Source organism: Arachis hypogaea, chromosome 3 (assembly GCF_003086295.3).
Source record: "Arachis hypogaea cultivar Tifrunner chromosome 3, arahy.Tifrunner.gnm2.J5K5, whole genome shotgun sequence".
Classification (NCBI taxonomy): Eukaryota; Viridiplantae; Streptophyta; class Magnoliopsida; order Fabales; family Fabaceae; genus Arachis; species Arachis hypogaea.
In genome coordinates, this window is record NC_092038.1 from 51554065 (window position 1) to 51572806 (window position 18742).

At 37.4% G+C, this 18742-nt stretch overlaps 1 non-coding gene and 1 pseudogene across 1 annotated transcript; both read right to left on the minus strand.

Annotated features, from left to right (window-relative positions):
* The window catches only part of LOC112777238 (large ribosomal subunit protein eL18-like), a 45534-nt pseudogene that overhangs the window by 630 nt on the left and 26162 nt on the right, over positions 1-18742 (minus strand).
* Positions 9364-9443, minus strand: LOC112793587 (small nucleolar RNA snoR53Y). The gene has a single exon (XR_003198285.1). It is a non-coding gene; the product is annotated as a small nucleolar RNA snoR53Y (small nucleolar RNA).

The following is an 18742-nucleotide window of genomic DNA, read 5'->3' on the forward strand; positions in this document are numbered from 1 at the left end:
AATGGAGAGTATAAGTACAAAAAACTTAAAAAAATTCATATGTTACCACTGAGAAAGATAAGAGAGGAAAAAACAAACCTTGGCCTTCATAAAGTTAATCAAGTGACAGAGAAAGCAGGGGCTAGTTAACCTTGCTCATGAACAAGCGCTTCAGTATCACGGCATTGAAAATGCTGCCGATCCTCCTCACAAGGAAGCGGTAAAGCTGATCATGTCACACTAAATTCAAACCGTTTAAATGCATACTTTGATAAACGGTGCACCAAATTGTGATCACACTTTTCACAACTCCGCACAACTAACCAGCAAGTGCACTGGGTCGTCCAAGTAATACCTTACGCGAGTAAGGGTCGATCCCAAGGAGATTGACGGCTTAAAGCAAGCTATGATCATCTTGGAAATCTCAGTCAGGCGGATTCAAATGGTTATGAGGTATTGATGATTAAAAGGCAAATAAAACGGAAGATAACATAGAGATACTTATGTAATTCATTGGTGGGAATTTCAGATAAGTGTTTGGAGATGCTTTGTTGCTTCTGAACCTCTGCTTTCCTATTGTCTTCATCCAATCATGCATCCTCCCTTCCATGGCAAGCTGTATGATCCTCTCAGTAAAAATGGTCCGGCTACGGTTTCTGTACGGCTAATCAATTGTCGAATTTCTCGTCTCAGATGAAAAATACCAGGCACAGCTACCACAGGGCTAATCATCTGTCGGTTCTCACTTGGGTCAGAATAGGATCACTGGATCCTTTTGCACACCGTCATTGCACCCAATAGTAAAAAGTGCTATATATACTAAACTAGTTACTAGGGTTTACAGAAAAATGAGTAACTAAGTGCAGATAGTGCAGAAATCCACTTCCAGGGCCCACTTCGTGTGTGTTTGGGCTGAGTTTTGAAGCTTTCACGTGCATAGGCCATCCTTGGAGTTAAACACTAGCTTGGATGCCAATTTGAGCGTTTAACTCCAGTTCTGGTGCCAGTTCCAGCGTTTTACGCCAGAAAATGGTCTTTGGTGGACGTTTAGACGCCAGTTTGGTCCATCAAATCTCGAGAAAAGTATAGACTATTATATATTTTTGGAAATCCCAAGATGTCTACTTTCTAACGCAATTGAGAACGCGCCAATTGGACCTCTGTAGCTCTAGAAAATCCACTTCGAGTGCAGGGAGGTCAGAATCCAACAGCATCTGCAGTCCTTTCTCAGCCTCTGAATCAGAGTTTCGCTCAGGTCCTTCAATTTCAGCCAGAAAATACTTGAAATCACAAAAAACACAAAAACTCATAGTAAAGTCCAGAAATGTGATTTATTCATAAAAACTAATAAAAATATACTAAAAAGTAACTAAAACATACTAAAACTACCTAAAAACAATGCCAAAAAGCGTATAAATTATCCGCTCGTCACAACACCAAACTTAAATTTTTGCTTGTCCCCAAGCAACTAAAAATAAAATAGGATAAAAAGAAGTGAATATACAATAAATTCCAAAACATCAATGAAGCTTAGTTCTAATTAGATGAGCAGGACTAGTAGCTTTTTGCTACTGAACCGTTTTGGTATCTCACTTTATCCTTTGAAGTTCAGAATGATTGGCATCCATAGGAACTCAGAATTCAGATAGTGTTATTGATTCTCCTAGTTCAGTATGTTGATTCTTGAACACAGCTACTTATGAGTCTTGGCCGTGACCCTAAGCATCTTGTTTTCCAGTATTACCACTGGATACATAAATGCCACAGACAAATAACTGGGTGAACCTTTTCAGATTGTGACTCAGCTTTGCTAGAGTCTCTAGTTAGAGGTGTCCAGAGTTCTTAAGCACACTCTTTTGCTTTAGATCATGACTTTAACCACTCAGTCTCAAGCTTTTCACTTGAACCTTTATGACACAAGCACATGGTTAGGGACAGCTTGATTTAGCCGCTTAGGCCAGGATTTTATTCCTTTGGGCCCTCCTATCCACTGATGCTCAAAGCCTTGGATCTTTTTTACCCTTGCCTTTTAGTTTAAAGGGTTACTGGCTTTTTCTGCTTGCTTTTTTTCTTTATTTAATTTTTTGCAAGCTTTGTGTTTTTCACTACTTTTTCTTGCTTCAAGAATCAATTTTATGATTTTTCAGATTATCAATAACATTTCTCTTTTTTCATCATTCTTTCAAGAACCAACAATTTTAACATTTATAAACTTCACTATCAAAAATATGCACTGTTCAAGTATTCATTCAGAAAACAAAAAGTATTGCCACCACATCAAAATAATTAAACTAATTTCAAGATAGAAACATTTTTAAGAAACATTTTTCATTTAAGAAAGGTGAAGGATTCATAGGGCATTCATATCTTTAAGACATAGACACTAGACACTAATGATCATGTAATAAAGACACAAACATAGACAAAACATAGAGCATAAGAACCGAAAAATAGAAAAATAAGAACAAGAAAATTAAAAAACGGGTCCACCTTAGTGATAGCGGCTAGTTCTTCCTCTTGAAGATCCTATGGAGTGCTTAAGCTCCTTAATATCTCTTCCTTGCCTTCGTTGCTCCTCCCTCATGGCTCTTTGGTCCTCTCTGATTTCATGGAGGATGATGGATTGCTCTTGGTGCTCCATTCTTAGTTGCTCCATGTTGGAACTCAAATCTCCTAAAGAGGTGTTGAGTTGCTCCCAATAGTTGTGTGGAGGAAAATGCATCCCTTGAGGCATCTCAGGGATTTCTTAATGAGGGACTTCCTCATGCTCTTGTTGAGGTCCATGAGTGGGCTCTCTTGTTTGTTCCATTCTCTTTTTAGTGAAAGGCTTGTCTTCTTCAATGAGGATGTCTTCCTCTACGACAATTTCAGCTGAATTGCATAGGTGATAGATGAGATGAGGGAAGGCTAACCTTGCCAAAGTGGAAGGCTTGTCAGCCACCTTGTATAGTTCTAGAGGTAAGATCTCATGAACTTCCACTTCCTCTCCAATCATGATATTATGGATCATGATAGCCCGATCCACAGTCACTTTGGACCGGTTGCTAGTAGGAATGATAGAGCATTGGATGAACTCCAACCATCCTCTAGCCAAGGGTTTGAGGTCAAGCCTTCTCAGTTGAACCGGCTTGCCTTTGGAGTCTCTCTTCCATTGGGCTCCTTCCACACAGATGTCCATGAGGACTTGGTCCAACCGTTGATCAAAGTTGACCCTTCTTGTGAAAGGATGAAGATCTTCTTACATCATTGGCAAGTTGAATGCCAACCTCATGGTTTCTAGACTGAAATCCAAGTATTTCCCCCGAACCACTGTGAGCCAATTCTTTGGGTTCGGGTTCACACTTTAACCATGGTTCTTAGTGATCCATGCATTAGCATAGAACTCTTAAACCATTAAGATTCTGACTTGTTGGATGGGGTTGGTGAGAACTTCCCAGTCTCTTCTTTGAATCTCTTGTTGGATCTTCGGATATTCGCTCTTTTTGAGCTTGAAGGGGACCTCGGGGATCACCTTTTTCTTGGCCACAACTTCATAGAAGTGGTCTTGATGGACCTTTGAGATGAATATCTCCATCTCCCATGACTCGGAGGTGGAAGCAATTGCCTTCCCTTTCCTCTTTCTAGAGGTTTCTCCGGTCTTAGGTGCCATTAATGGTTATGGAAAAGCAAAAAGGTGTGAAGAGGAATGAGAGTGAGTTAGGGTAGGTAGGGATCCTGTGGGGTCCACAGATCCTGAGGTGTCAAGGATTTATCATTCCTGTACCTTTCTGGCATTTAAATGCCCTCTGTGTGGAATTTCTGGTGTTTAACGCCCAGTTTGGCAACATTCTGGGCGTTAAACGCCAGAACTGGCAGCCAGACTGGGCGTTAAACGCCCATTCTGCTATCCTTACTGGCGTTTAACACCAATTAGACACCAGACACCCTCTTCTGGCATTAAACGCCAGTCTGTGTGCCATTTCCAGCGTTTAACACCCAGAATACTGCCAGAGTGGGCGTTAAACGCCCATTTTGCTATCCTTACTAGCGTTTAAATGCCAGTAAGCTCGTCCTCTAGGGTGTGCTGTTTTTGATGCTGTTTTTTATTCTGCTTTAATTTTCACAGCTGTATTTGTGACTTCACATGATCATCAACCTAAAGAAAACATAGACTAACACTAGAAAATAAAATGAAAAAGTAATTAATATAGATAAATAAAATTGGGTTGCCTCCCAATAAGTGCTTCTTTAATGTCAATAGCTTGACAGGAAGCTCTTACAAAGCTTCACAGATGCTCAGAGCATGATTGTGGCCTCCCAACATCAAACATAGAGTTTGAGTGTAGGGACTCTACTTGACTCTGTACTGAGAGAAGCTTTTCATGCTTCTTCTCCATGTTTACAGAAGAAGATCCTTGAGTCTTAAACAAAAGGTAGTCCTGATTCAATTAAAGGACTAACTCTCCTCTGTCCACATCAATCACAGCCCTTGTTGTGGCTAGGAAGGATCTTCCAAGGATAATAGATTCATCCTTATCCTTCCCACTGTCTAGGATTATGAAGTCAGCAGGGACGTAAAGGCCTTCAACCTTCACTAAGACATCCTCTACAAATCCATAAACCTGTTTCATTGATTTGTCTGCCATCTCTAGTGAGATTCTTGCATCTTGTACCTCAAAGATCCATAGTTTCTCCATTATAGAGAGTGGCATGAGGTTGATACCTGACCCCAAGTCACACAGAGCCTTTTCAAAGGTCATGGTGCCTATGGTGCAAGCTATTAAGAACTTTTCGGGGTTCGGTTTCTTTTGAAGCAATGTTTGCTGAATCCATGTATTCAGTTTATTGATGAGCAATGGAGGTTCATCCTCCTAAGTTTCATTACCAAATAACTTGGCATTCAGCTTCATGATTGCTCCTAGATACTGAGCAACTTACTCTTCAACAGTGTCTTCATCCTCTTCAGAGGAAGAATATTCATCAGAGCTCATGAATGACAATAGTAAGTTCAGTGGAATTTCTATGGTATCTGTATGAGCCTCAGATTCCTCTAGTTCCTCAATAGGGAACTTATTATTGGTCAGTGGACGTCCCTTGAGGTCTTCCTCACTGGGAATCACTACCTTTTCACTCTCTCCATGTTTGGCCATTTTGGTTATAGTTATGGCCTTGCACTCTCTTTTGGGATTCTCTTCTGTATTGCTTGGGAGAGTACTAGGAGGAGTTTCAGTAACTCTTTTACTCAGCTGACCCACTTGTGCCTCCAAATTTCTGATGGAGGACCTTATTTCATTCATGAAACTAAGAGTGGTTTTAGATAGATCAGAGACTATGTTTGCTAACCCAGAGAGGCTCTGCTCAGAATTCTCTGTCTGTTGCTAAGAAGATGATGGAAAAGGTTTGCTATTGCCAAACCTATTTCTCCCACCATTATTATTATTATTGAAGCCTTGTTGAGGCTTCTGTTGATCCTTTCATGAGAAATTTGGATGATTTCTCCATAAAGGATTATAGGTGTTTCCATAGGATTCTCCCATGTAATTCACCTCTTCCATTGCAGGATTCTCAGGGTCATAAGCTTCTCCTTCAGAGGAGGCTTCTTTAGCACTGTCGGATGTAGCTTACAATCCAGTCAGATTCTAAGAAATCATATTGACTTGCTGAGTCAATATTTTGTTCTGAGCCAATATGGCATTCAGAGTATCAATATCAAGAACTTCTTTTTTCTGAGTCATCCTGTTATTCACAGGATTTCTTTCAGAAGTGTACATGAACTAGTTATTTGCAACCATCTCAATGAGTTTCTGGGCTTCTGCAGGGGTTTTTAAATGGAGGGATCCACTAGCAGAATGGTCCAAGGACATCTTGGACAATTCAGACAGACCATCATAGAATATACATAGGATGCTCCATTCTGGAAGTATGTCAGAAGGACACCTTTTGGTTAATTTCTTGTATCTTTTCCAAGCTTTATAGAGGGATTCACCTTCCTTTTGTATGAAGGTTTGGACTTCCACTCTAAGCTTGCTCATCTTTTGAGGTGGAAAGAATTTGGTTAAGAAAATATTGACCAACTTTTCCCAAGAGTTCATGCTTTCTCTAGGTTGTGAGTCCAACCATGTTCTAGCTCTGTCTCTTACAGCAAAGGGGAAAAGCATAAGTCTGTAGACCTCGGGATCAACCCCATTGGTCTTAACAGTATCATAGATTTGCAAGAATTCAGCTAAGAACTGATGAGGATCTTCCGATGGAAGTCCATGAAACTTGCAATTCTGCTGCATTAGAGAAACTAATTGAGGCTTAAGCTCAAAGTTGTTTGCTCTAATGACAGGAATTGAGATGCTTCTTCCATAGAAGTTGGAAGTTGGTGCAGTATAGTCACCAATCATCTTCCTTGCATCTCTTGCATTGTTGTTGGGTTCGGCTGCCATGTCTACTTCTTATTCAAAATTTTCTGAAAGGTCCTCTCCGGAGTGTTGTGCTTTAGCTTCTCTTAGCTTCTTCTTTAGAGTCCTTTCAGGTTCAGGATCAGCTTCAACAAGAATGTTTTTATCCATGTTTCTGCTCATATGAAAAAGAAGAGAACAAAAGGGAGTAGTGGAATCCTCTATGTCACAGTATAGAGATTTCTTGATGTGTTAAAAGAAAAGAAGAATAGAGGAATGAGGTAGAGAGAGAATAAGAAGAATTCGAACACAGAGGGAGAGAGAGGGTTCAAATTATAAGTAGAAGAGAAGTGTTAGCAAATAAATAGAAAGAGATGAGAGAGAGAGTATTCAAAAACTAAAACTAAAACAATTAGTTAATTAAAAAGATTTTTGAAAAGTGGTTAGTGATTTTCAAAAATTGGAAGTGGAAAAGTGGTTAGGTGGTTTTGAAAAAGATAAGAAATAGTAATTAGTTGAAAAAGATTTGAAAATAATTTTAAAAAGATAAAAAGTTAGAAAAAAGATTTTGAAATCAAAATTTAAAAAGATATGATTGAAAAAGATTTGATTTTAAAAAGATATGATTGAAAAAATATGATTGAAAAAGATTTGATTTTTAAAATTGATGACTTGACTAATAAGAAATTAAAAGATATGATTCTAAAATTCAAAGGTTGAACCTTTCTTAACAAGAAAGTAACAAACTTGCAATTTTTTGAATCAAAACATTAATTGTTAGCAAGGATTTTTGAAAATGTTGAAAGATAAGATTTTAAAATTATGATTTAAAACATGAAAATTTGAAAAAATTTGAATTGGAAATGAAATTACCTCCCTTGTGTCATCCTGGCGTTAAACGCCCAGAATGCTATCCATTCTGGCGTTTAACGCCCATTTGGCTGCCTCTTTGGGCGTTTAACGCCCTGGCTGGCGTTAAACGCCAGAAATCCTTCTTTACTGCGCGTTTTTCTAAATGCCCAGAATGCTGCCAGTTTTGGCGTTAAATGCCCAGAACGCTATCCATTCTGGCGTTTAACAACCAGAATGTTACCTTGACTGGTGTTAAACGCCCAGAATGATAGCCATTCTGGCGTTTAACGCCCAAATTGCCTCTTTACTATCGTTTTAACTCCAGTGAGCTCTTTTTCTCTGTGATTCTTCTGCCTTATGTTCTGAACATTCATTTCTCTGTATTATTTACTTGAGAATATATATATATATATATATATATATATTATATATATATATATATATATATATATATATATATATATTTGATTTTTGAATTTTTAATGAAAAGCGAGAAAAACAACAAAATGAAATAAAACATAAAAATGCAAGATCAAAATAAGTAATGCATGCAAGGACACTTTGAATGTCAAGATGAACACCAAGAACACTTTGAAGATCATGATGAATATCAAGGACATATCTTTGAAAATTTTTAAGAAAAGAAAGACATGCAAGGCGCCAAACTTAGAAATTTTGAATGTTCAAACACTATGATTTTGAAAATAAATATGAAAAACAACATAAAACACAAAACAGGAAAATCATAAGATTAGACAAAGGAAATCATAAAGAACCACTCAAAGATCACAGAAGAACACAATGCATGAATTTTTTTCCGAAAACTTAGGAAAATTAAAAACATGCAATTGACACCAAACTTAGGATTTGACACTAGACTCAAAAGAGAAACACAAAATATTTTTTTGGTTTTTATGATTTTTATAAATTTTTTTTTGTATTTTTCGAAAATAAAAATAAAAAGCTTAAACATAAAATAAAATTACCCAATCTAAGCAACAAGATAAACCGTCAGTTGTCCAAACTCGAACAATCCCCAGCAACGATGCCAAACACTTGGTGCACGAAATTGTGATCACACTTTTCACAACTATGCACAACTAACCAGCAAGTGCACTGGGTCGTCCAATGACTACGTTGAACATCATGTAGACCGCCTGTGGTTGTCAGGCACATGGATCTTGGCTAAGCGAGTAATGAAGATTGTGGGTGATTGGGTCACCCCCTTCATTCTGACTTAACTGAATTAAGTACGAGAGTATATCATAGAGAATAAGTAGGCGTGAATTGAAAGAGAAATAATAATACTTGCATTAGTTCATGAAGAACATCAGAGCTCCTCACCTTAATCTATGAGGTGTAGAAACTCCACCGTAGAAAATACATAAGAGAAGAAGGTCTAGGCATGGCCGAATGGCCAGCCTCCCAAGTGGCATGTTAAATGAAAAAAAGGTTCAAAGACCTCTAATACAATAGTAAAAAGTGCTATATATACTAAACTAGTTACTAGGGTTTACAGAAAAATGTGTAACTAAGTGCAGATAGTGCAGAAATCCACTTTCAGGGCCCACTTGGTGTGTGTTTGGGCTGAGTTTTGAAGCTTTCACATGCATAGGTTATCCTTGGAGTTAAATGCTAGCTTGGATGCCAGTTTGAGCGTTTAACTCTAGTTCTGGTGCCAGTTTCGTTGTTTTACGCCAGAAAAGGGTCTTTGGTAGGCGTTTAGACGCAAGTTTTGGCCATCAAATCTCGGACAAAGTATTGACTATTATACATTGCTGGAAAGCCCAGGATGTCTACTTTCGAAGGCAATTAAGAGCGCGCCAATTAGGTTTCTATAGCTCAAGAAAATCCACTTCGAGTGCAGGGAGGTCAGAATCCAACAGCATCTGCAGTCCTTTCTTAGCCTCTGAATCAGATTTTTGCTCAAGTCCTTCAATTTCAGCCAGAAAATACCTAAAATCACAAAAAAATACACAAACTCATATTAAAGTCCAGAAATATGATTTTTGCATAAAAAATAATAAAAATATACTAAAGAGTATCTAAAACATAATAAAAAAACTACCTAAAAACAATGCCAAAAAGCGTATAAATTATCCGCTCATCAATAAACAACAAATAAATCTCTAAAATAGATCAAAGTTTGCACAATTTATAGTTAAAGAGTTCCCTCGGTATAATGAAAGGAATAATCAAATGTTATCTATCATTAGCATGGTAAAGTATATCAGCATCATTGGGAACCTTGCAAATTACATGCACTAAAGTATTACTAAAAAGCATAAAATATAACGTTATTAATCAGAACATTATTAATCAGAATTTGTTACATATTAGAGCATGTGTTTGTTTCAGATCCTGATCTGCAATCCAGAAATTAATGACTAGTAATGAGCTAAAATGGACACTAGAAATTATGCATAGCAAATATAAGAACTCCCTAGGTGCAGTATAATAAACATCCACATGATTAAATCGTTCCAAAGAAGAAAAAAATTTAACTATATGATGAAATTTATCCAAGCAAGGAACACAAGCAGGGATTTATGGTTTTTAATAATTTTTAAATGATTGGCTCTATTCAAATCAAATACATAGCAGTGCAAATGAAACAGCCCGCTTTCCCCAAAAATGCCTAAGAATTAGCAAGGTTTAAGTATAAATGAACAAAAATCTCTACCTAAAATGCCCACTTGTGGATTTTACAAGCCATGTGTTGAATTGAAAGTGATAGAAGGCCTCCCCTTTCTGCATTTCCAAACACTCCTGCCAAACAACTAAAGGAAGTGATAGAGAGGTAGAAGAGTAAGAAGAAAAGACTATAAAAGAAGCATGACGTGGTTATAAAACCAAGAAAACTATATAGTAGTTATTAAGAGCTTACCCACATATATATAACAGTATTGTAATAAAAGGAAAAAAGAGTTATTCATAGTAAGGAATAGAAACACATACATTGGACAAATATGAGAAATAATTAAGCATTGAAATATTTTAATTAAAATTAGAATAAATCAACAATAATTAAAACATGTTTTAATTATAATAAAAACAAATCAGAACCAAATAAGGATAACAAATCAACAATAATCAGAATAAGTTTTAATTAAAATCAGAATAAATAAAAAACAAACAAGGAAAACAAAGCAACAATAATCAGAACATATTTTAATTAAATTCATAATAGACCAGACCCAAACATGGAGAACAAATCAACATCATATGTAATTAAAATAAAAACATATCAGAATCAAACAAAGAGAACAAATCAACAATAATCAGAAGTTCAGAACAATAAATATACTTTATAAATTATGAAAACAAGTTCTGAAAAAATCTAGCATTATAAATTATAATAACAACGGTTAGACCTTAATCCTACTTTAGAAAAAAAAGTTCATAATCATTACCAGAACCAGTGCCGAGAAGAAAAAGAGTGGTTGAGTAGGGGCTTGTGACCTTCCTCACCAAAAGAGCATCAACGCCGAGGAGAAGAAGATGAGCAGCGCTAAGAAGAAAGGAGCAGGAGTAGAACAGGAGGAGGAGCATCGAGGAGAAGAGGAGTAGCAGTAGAGCAATTACCTTCACACTTTGCGGTCGCTATTGGTGGTAACGTGACTAAGGTTCTCTGGCGAGCAGTGCGACGTAGAGAAGTTGTGCAGCGCGAAAGCAGAGTAGCCAGTTCTGAGAAGTAGTCCAGCAAAAGCAGAGCAGTGCCAATTTTGAGGAAAAACACAGTGAGGCCAGTGACAGTGGCTGATGGGTGTCTAAACGGTGGCCAATGGTGCCTATGCGTGCCCTAATATTGAGAGAGATAGAGGAAACTGTGTGTTGTGATGTGGTCTGTATCATAAAATTATTCAAATTTGGGGTTTATGGCGGGACTAGCGATAGTGGGAGTGCCAACGGAGGCATTGTAAGCACCGGCGATGTTCTTCGTTCTTCAGGGGTTATTAGGGTTTCGCCTTCAGTGCAATGGTTGTTAGTGACGGAGGCATTGTTGGGAGTGAGAGAGTCTCGAAGCGTGTTTAGAGTTATTAGTTTTTTTTAAACCTTTTGGCCACTGATATACCCTAATTTTGTGATTTATCTTGTGCTTAATTTGGGGGGATTTTATCACCTTTTCTCACATTTATTCAATGAAATAACATGGTTTTGTAATCCTCTCTTAATTTGTGCTTAAGTGTAAAAACATGCTTTTTAGGCCTTTAATTGGTAATTTTAATTCAACTTTGATTCCACTAGATGCCTTGATGTGTTTGTTGAGTGATTTCAGGTTGAAAAGGCTAGGAATGGGTCAAAGGAGTGAAGAGAAAAGCATGCAAAGTGGAGAATTCAATGAAAAACAAGGATTTGGAGTGCACACGCCGACACGCACGCGTGACAGACGTGCACACGTGGATATGATGTCGTATGGCGACGCGTACGCGTGACATGATGCGTACGCGTGGATGGAAAAATGCCAAGCGACGCGTCCACGTGACCCACGCGTACACGTTGCTGCTTGCACGTAACCTCATTAAAGTGAAAATGCTAGAGGCAATTTCTGGGATGCCTAGGCCCAAATCCAACTCGTTTCTGAGAGTATTTCAAGCTGAATTCAAGCTTGAGCAAGAGGGAAGCACTTAGTGTAGGATTGGCATCATGTAGGTTAGTTTCTAGAGAGAGAAGCTTCTTCTTCTCTCTAGAATTAGGGTTCTTAGGTTAATTACATCCTATATTTAGGGTTTGATTCTTGTTCTCATTTAGTTTTCTTTATGATTCCTTGATCTTATGCCTTTGATTCTTCTTAGTTCTCTTGTTACTTTTCCTATTATGTCTCTTTTATGTTCATGAATGCTCATATTGGATTTGGATCTCTTTTAATGATATTTGATGCTTGATGCCCTTTTATTGTTAATTTGAGTTGCTATTGTTATTTCCTTGCAATTGGTAGTTGGTAGATTTATTATTCTTGCATTTTTACTATGCTTTCATCTTATGCCTTCCATGTGTTTGACAAAATGCTTGGTTGGATGTTAGAGTATATCTTGAGCATTCTTGGCTTGAAAAAAGTAATTAGGTAATCTTGAGTCATCAACACCCAACTCATGTTGGTGATCTAGAGTTGTTAGCTAATATTGTTTTCATCGACGCTAATCTTTTGCTAATTTAATTAGTAAGTTGATTAGGACTTTTGGGTTGAGATTAGCTAGTCTTATTAGACTTTCCTTGATTATGAAGATAATATTAAACCTTCTTCCATCGTCGGGGATGACGTAATAAGATAAATTCTTGTTTATTATTGTGATATGATTAACTAGTATTTTTTTACGTTCTCCCTGTGTAAAGATAACATGATACCTTCTTCCATTTGTTGGAGTTGACTAAATAAGATGAATTAATCATTGTATGACTAGGATAGAGAGCCTATATTCTCAATCTTTGCCATGAATGTCTCTCTTTATTACTTGCTTTCTTTAATTTCTTGCTTGATTTACTTTTCTTGCTCATTTACCAAATCAAACTCCCTTTGTACCTTCATAGGCAACAATTGACCACTTCATTGCAATTCCTTATGAGACGACCCGAGGTTTAAATACTTCGCTTAAATTTTCTTTGGGGTTTGTACTTGTGACAACTAAATTTTGATTGGGAGGATTGTTTGTTAGTTTGGAAGCTATGCTTACAACGAAATTCTTATTCCTATAAGAGGAATTTCTAGACCACCAAATAAATTTTGCATCAAATGGCGCCATTGCCGGGGAATCGCAATGGTGCTATGTTATTGGCTATTGTATACATTGTGAATAGCTTGATTTTTGGTTTGTTTGTTAGTTTTTGCTAGTTGTAGGATTTTGCTCTCTTTGTTTCTTATTAGTATTTGTTTTTATTTTCTCTTGCTACTATGAATTCTCATCCTTTTGGCTATGAGCATGGTTACAACTATATTGTAGGAAATGGAAGCTTCAATAGGGATGTGCATCAAGGATTTGGGAATCAAAGGTGGGAGGAGCCTCAAACTTATGGACAACCTTATTGGCAACAACCTCCTTCGGCTTCTTATGGGTACAATCTAACTCTTGATGCATATCAATCTAATGTGTGTGATGACCCTCATTGTGGTTGTCAACCACAATCATCATACGCATATGAACCCCCTCCTCAATATAGCCCTCCACCATACTCCCAAGCCTCAAACCACCAACGGCCTCCATATGATCCTAACCCATATCCACCATACCAACTACCATATGAACCATATCTAGAGCCACCATCATTCCAACACCAATACTCCCTAAAACCACAAATTCCACATACACCACCTCAAGACTTGCACCAATATGAACCACCTTCCAACTATAATACCCTTCCCTCAAACAATGAACCCTCTCTTCCACCACCGCCCTCCAATGAAGCCCTCATGCTAAAACAAAGAGATCTTAAATCTTATATCCTAAGGCAACAAGAGGAGACGGAAAAGGAGTTAAGGAGTTAAAAGCCAAGATGGCTATCATGGTAGAAGCCGTTAACAACATAGTCTCATCCTGCCTAAGCTTGCGCGATCAAGGCACTCCCATTGTTGAATGTGGAGAAGCAACCTAGTAGCTTGGTGAGGGAGTGAATTTGGCACTTCAAGGTGAGGAAGAAGAGTTAAAGCAAGAAGTGCAACAGGAGGAAGAGGTATAGATTAATGAACAAGAGGAAGTAGTGATTGGATATTTAGGATATGTTGAGTACATAGAGGAATCTCAAGTTGAAGAGCCTTCTTCCATGAAGTGTGAAATTGGTGCTAAGGAGGATATTGTACAACCTCCGAAGCATATCATGGTTGAAGATTCTGAAAGGGTTGATAAAGAGATGGGTTCAATCATTGATAAGTTTCTATCTACAATTGAATCCTCTCCCATTGGGGTTGACATGGAGATTAAAGAAGGAGATACCTCACTTCCCACAAGCTTGGTGAGCAATGAAGAAGAGAAGAAATTGGAAGAAAGCCACCACGAAGAAAGATTGGAAGAAGTGGTACAAGCAACTAGTGGCCCTATATATGATGATTCCGCATCAATATGTGATCCTTTTGAGTTTGAGGAATCCTTCCCCACTATGCTTGGAATTGACGATGAGGTAGATTTTACTCAACCTCCTATCTATGATTTGAGTGATGGGGAAGAGCTTGAAGACATTGGTAAAGAAGAATGTGAACTTAAGGAAACATGGCAAGAGGTAGAGCTTGAAGAACCTTGCCAAATGGTGGAAGCCTCTCGAAGAAGATAGACGGGAGTGGAGCATGCGTGATCAAGACTGTTGGGAATTTCTCTACCTAGGTTACCATCTAATCCTTCATTTGAGTGGGTAAAACTTCTAATTCTTGGCTTTATTATCCCACTTGAATTTGGTTTGCTTGAAATGGATGGCCAACTTAGGCGCTTTGCGAAATTAAGCGTAAGAGGAGAATATTTAGTGGTTGGCGGTGTAAATCTAGGCTCATTATGGTTGGAAGCTCAAAATTGAGGAGCATGAATTAGTGTGATTCTCAATTGAATGGGTCTAGGAGGGTAGTTTGGTACCCTCATGAGAATTCGGCTTGCTTGCCACCCGAAGAAAATCACCATGATCAACTTCAAGACGGGTGTAAAAACAAAGTGTGGGATCCCGGATCACACAAAGAATCAATGTTGGGAGCCCATGGTTTGTGAAGAACTCCATCAAAACTTGGAGTTGTTAACTTTGAATGATGAAGCATAATGGAAGTCCAAGCATTGGTGGGTGTTCAAGGATGGATTCAAGCACAAGCCACCTTGATGAAGAGCTCCCCATAAGTCCAATTTAAGGACAATAAACAAAAGTGCTAGGTGGGAGACACCACACCATGGTAACATCTTTCCTTTTTTCCTTTTGTAAATATTGGTAGAATTAATTTAATTTCATGTTTTGTTTAATTAGTTGAGTTTAATTGGGAGTCTAGTAGGTTAAATAAAGATTTATGATGTTTTGGTAGCTGTTTGGAGGTTTGGAATGCTTGGTTTGGTGCAAAAACATAGAAAAATTTTGAAAAATAGAGCACCAACCCACGCGTACGCGTCACCCACGCGTACGCGTGACATCAAGAATTTCAACCATCCACGCGCACGCGTTGCCCACGCGTACGCATGGATCCAAAAATTTCAACTTCCATAGTAAAACCCGAGAGTTATGCAAGTTGCATGCTGGATCTGTGCCACTAGCACAAAACCAACCCACGTGTACACGTCACCCCACGCGTACGCATCACATCTCTTAATAATCCATCATGCGTACGCGTGAGTCCCATTTTACATATCCACGCCCAGTGTCACTCTATGCGTACACGTGGATTGCCCTGTTTTACCACTCTTCTTTTCTTCTCTTCTTTCCATTTCTTTCCTTCTTCTCTCATCTCTTTTTTTCTTTCCCTTCTTCACCCATCATCCAACACTACCAAACACCATTTAACATCATTTCTTTTAGTTAGTTGATTAGTTAATTAGTTATTTAGTTAGTTTAATTTTCATTTAACTTTCTATTTTCATTATAAGTGTTGGATTATTAATCTTGTTTATCATTTCTTGTTGCTGATTATTGATGAGATGTTATTTTAACATCATTGTTGTTAATCTCTATTGTTGGATTTCTTTGTTAAGGTTGAGTTTTGTCACTTGGTTTTGAGTTTTCATGTTTGACATTTGTGAATACCAAGTACATGTTACATTGCCTTCAAGCTAAGCTTCTAAATCTTTGAGTTGCATGTTTTGGCCGCCATGCATTCATCATCCATTGTTAGGCAATGGTACATTATCAATACATTTTTTTAGGTGATGCTTGTCTATGATTTACCCTTATTCACATCACCTATTTAATGCATTGAGATTTCGGGAATTGTGAAGTTGGATCTAAAGCTTACCTAGTGACATATTTTTGAGCTTGTAAAGCTTTGTGGACCATGTTTGCTATGTGATTGATTTCACTTCTATCTTCTTTTGCTAAGTTCCATAGCACTCATGTGTTCCACCTCTATGTCACTTAGGTGTTGCAACAACTTCGATATATGTCATTGCTTGATGTGTAAGTCTCATATACCATTTTGTTCACTAAGTTTACTTGCATATCAATCAATGCACATGCATTATCCAATTCATAATTGCTCGAGTAATTGCTTGAATGCTTTCATGCTTCTTCACTACTTGTTTGTATATTGACTTACAAGTCTTCTTAAAGTATTTCAAGCACACTAGGATGAGTGAAGTGCATACTTCTTTCGTATCAGTGTGACATGGCTTTCAAATACTAGGGTGGGAGTTCTAAACCACACGCAATTTTAAAATTCACACACCTATTTTTCATCAATGTCACACTAATTCACTCACTCAATTCTAGTGATTCACCTTATCCAACAATTTATGCTCCCTTGCTTTTGTATTCTCTCATCTTATGATGTTATCTTCTATTTTTCATGAATAATGCACCATAAGCAAAAATAGAAGCGGGAGAAGGACATGCAGCAACCAGTTGACCTACCAGCTGAAGGTAGCAAACCGGAGAGTCACCGTACCCCGTTGCTCATCTTTGAGTGCACCGAGAACGGTGCAAACTTTTAAGTGTGGGGAGGTCGTCCGACCACTCGACGTTTTTGGGTGACAAGTTTCGAATCCCAACACTTTTGCATTTCATTTGTAGGTCTTTTAGGATTTTTAGTCGCATTTTCTTGTTTTGCATATGTATATAATAAGCTTAGTCAAAATAATGAGATTTTCCTAGAAATTCATCTTGAAAAAAAAAATTTTTTAGAACTTGCTTGAACTATACATTATGGAACATGATTTTTGAACTAAGAACACAAGCATGTGAGATTTGAGCCTAATTGTGTGGTTACATCATATAACCACTTATTTTCATTCTTGTGTGCATTATTCTCTTTCTATGATTGTAATATTTGATTTGTTTAATTCTATATATCCATTATTTTGTGTATGAATGCACTTATATGATTGAGGCCATTGTTTCAAATAGCTCACTTACCCAAATAGCCTACCTTTTATCTCTCATTGTTAGCCAACTTTGAGCCTATGCTTAACCTAATTGTTCTTAATTTTAACACATTACAAGCCTAAAGTGAAAAACAATAAATATCCTTAATTTGGATCTTTGATTAACATAGGTTAGTGAGGTGTTTATCATTCAAGTTTGGGAGAGTTGGAAACATTGGGTAGAGATAAAAGGGTGTATCTTTATGACTTTTGTGGTCTTCTTTCATATGATACTCATAGTCCTATATATAGTGAATGTTGTAATATTCTCCTTTAATAGTAGAATGATAGTTACAATGTAACAATTAACCTCATAAAATTAAGTTATTAGGCATTAGAATGAGTTATGAAGAGTTTGTGTCCTCTTTGTAACATATTCTTTGGAATTCGAGAGAATACTTAATCATCAAACTTGTTTCTTAGTATTGGGCTTACAGAAATATTCCAAAACAAATATACTTATGAAGAAATAAAAAAATGTAGGTTAGATAAAAGTGCAATAGTGTCATTGAAGTCCAAAAAGTCTTTAATTTTTCATATATCTAACTATGCAATAGTGTCATTGAAATTTTTATTTTAAACTTTTACCGACGAAAAATTTGTCTTTAATCAGTTAGTAAATCTGTCACAAATTTGAGTTACCCTAACTTAAACAAAATCCCTCGAGCTTCATCTACACACTCGCATACAAATAAAACAACTCATTTCTTTGTCGTACGAGCTTCTTCCATCACTGCTGCTTGTGTCACACGAGCTCTCTTAGTCACTCTTTGCGTCGCACGAGCTCCCTCTGCCGCCTCTCTCATCTCATTTGCTCCCTTCATCGCTATCGTCACACGAGCTTTCTCTACCACCACTCACATCGCATGAGCTTCCGCCACCGCCGCTCTCATTGCATCTGCTGCGTCTGGCGCCTCTTCCATCTAATCTCATCTCACTCTCTTAGTTCTTCTCGTAACCATCTCTAATCTCACTCTTTAAAATTTTAAGCTATTTTTAATTAGTGATTTATTTGTTCTTGATACAAATAGAGTGTAAAATGTCATACTTCTGATCTACTGCTCGTGTTTCTGTGCGAATTTAAAGTATACTCTTATTTTGTGATTCTATTCTTCGTGATAAATGATGAATGGATATTTTATACGCTTTTGGTATCATTTTCATATAATTTTTAGTGTGTTTTATTTAGCTTTTATTATATTTTTATAGGTTTTAGTGTTAAAATCACATTTTTTGATTCTACTATGAGTTTTTGTGTTTTTGTACAATTTCAGGTAATTTCCGGCTGAAATTGAGGAGTTGGAGCAGAAGTCTGATTCAGAGACAGAGAAAGCACTACAGATGTTGTCTAGATCTGACCTACCTGCACTTGAAAGAGCTTTTCAGGAACTATAGAAGTTCAAATCGAGCGCTCTTAACGGCTCTGAAAAGCTGACTTCCAGAGCTTTCCAGCAATAGATAATAGTCTATATTTTGCTTCGAATTAGAAGACTCAAAACTGGCGTCCAACGCCAGCTT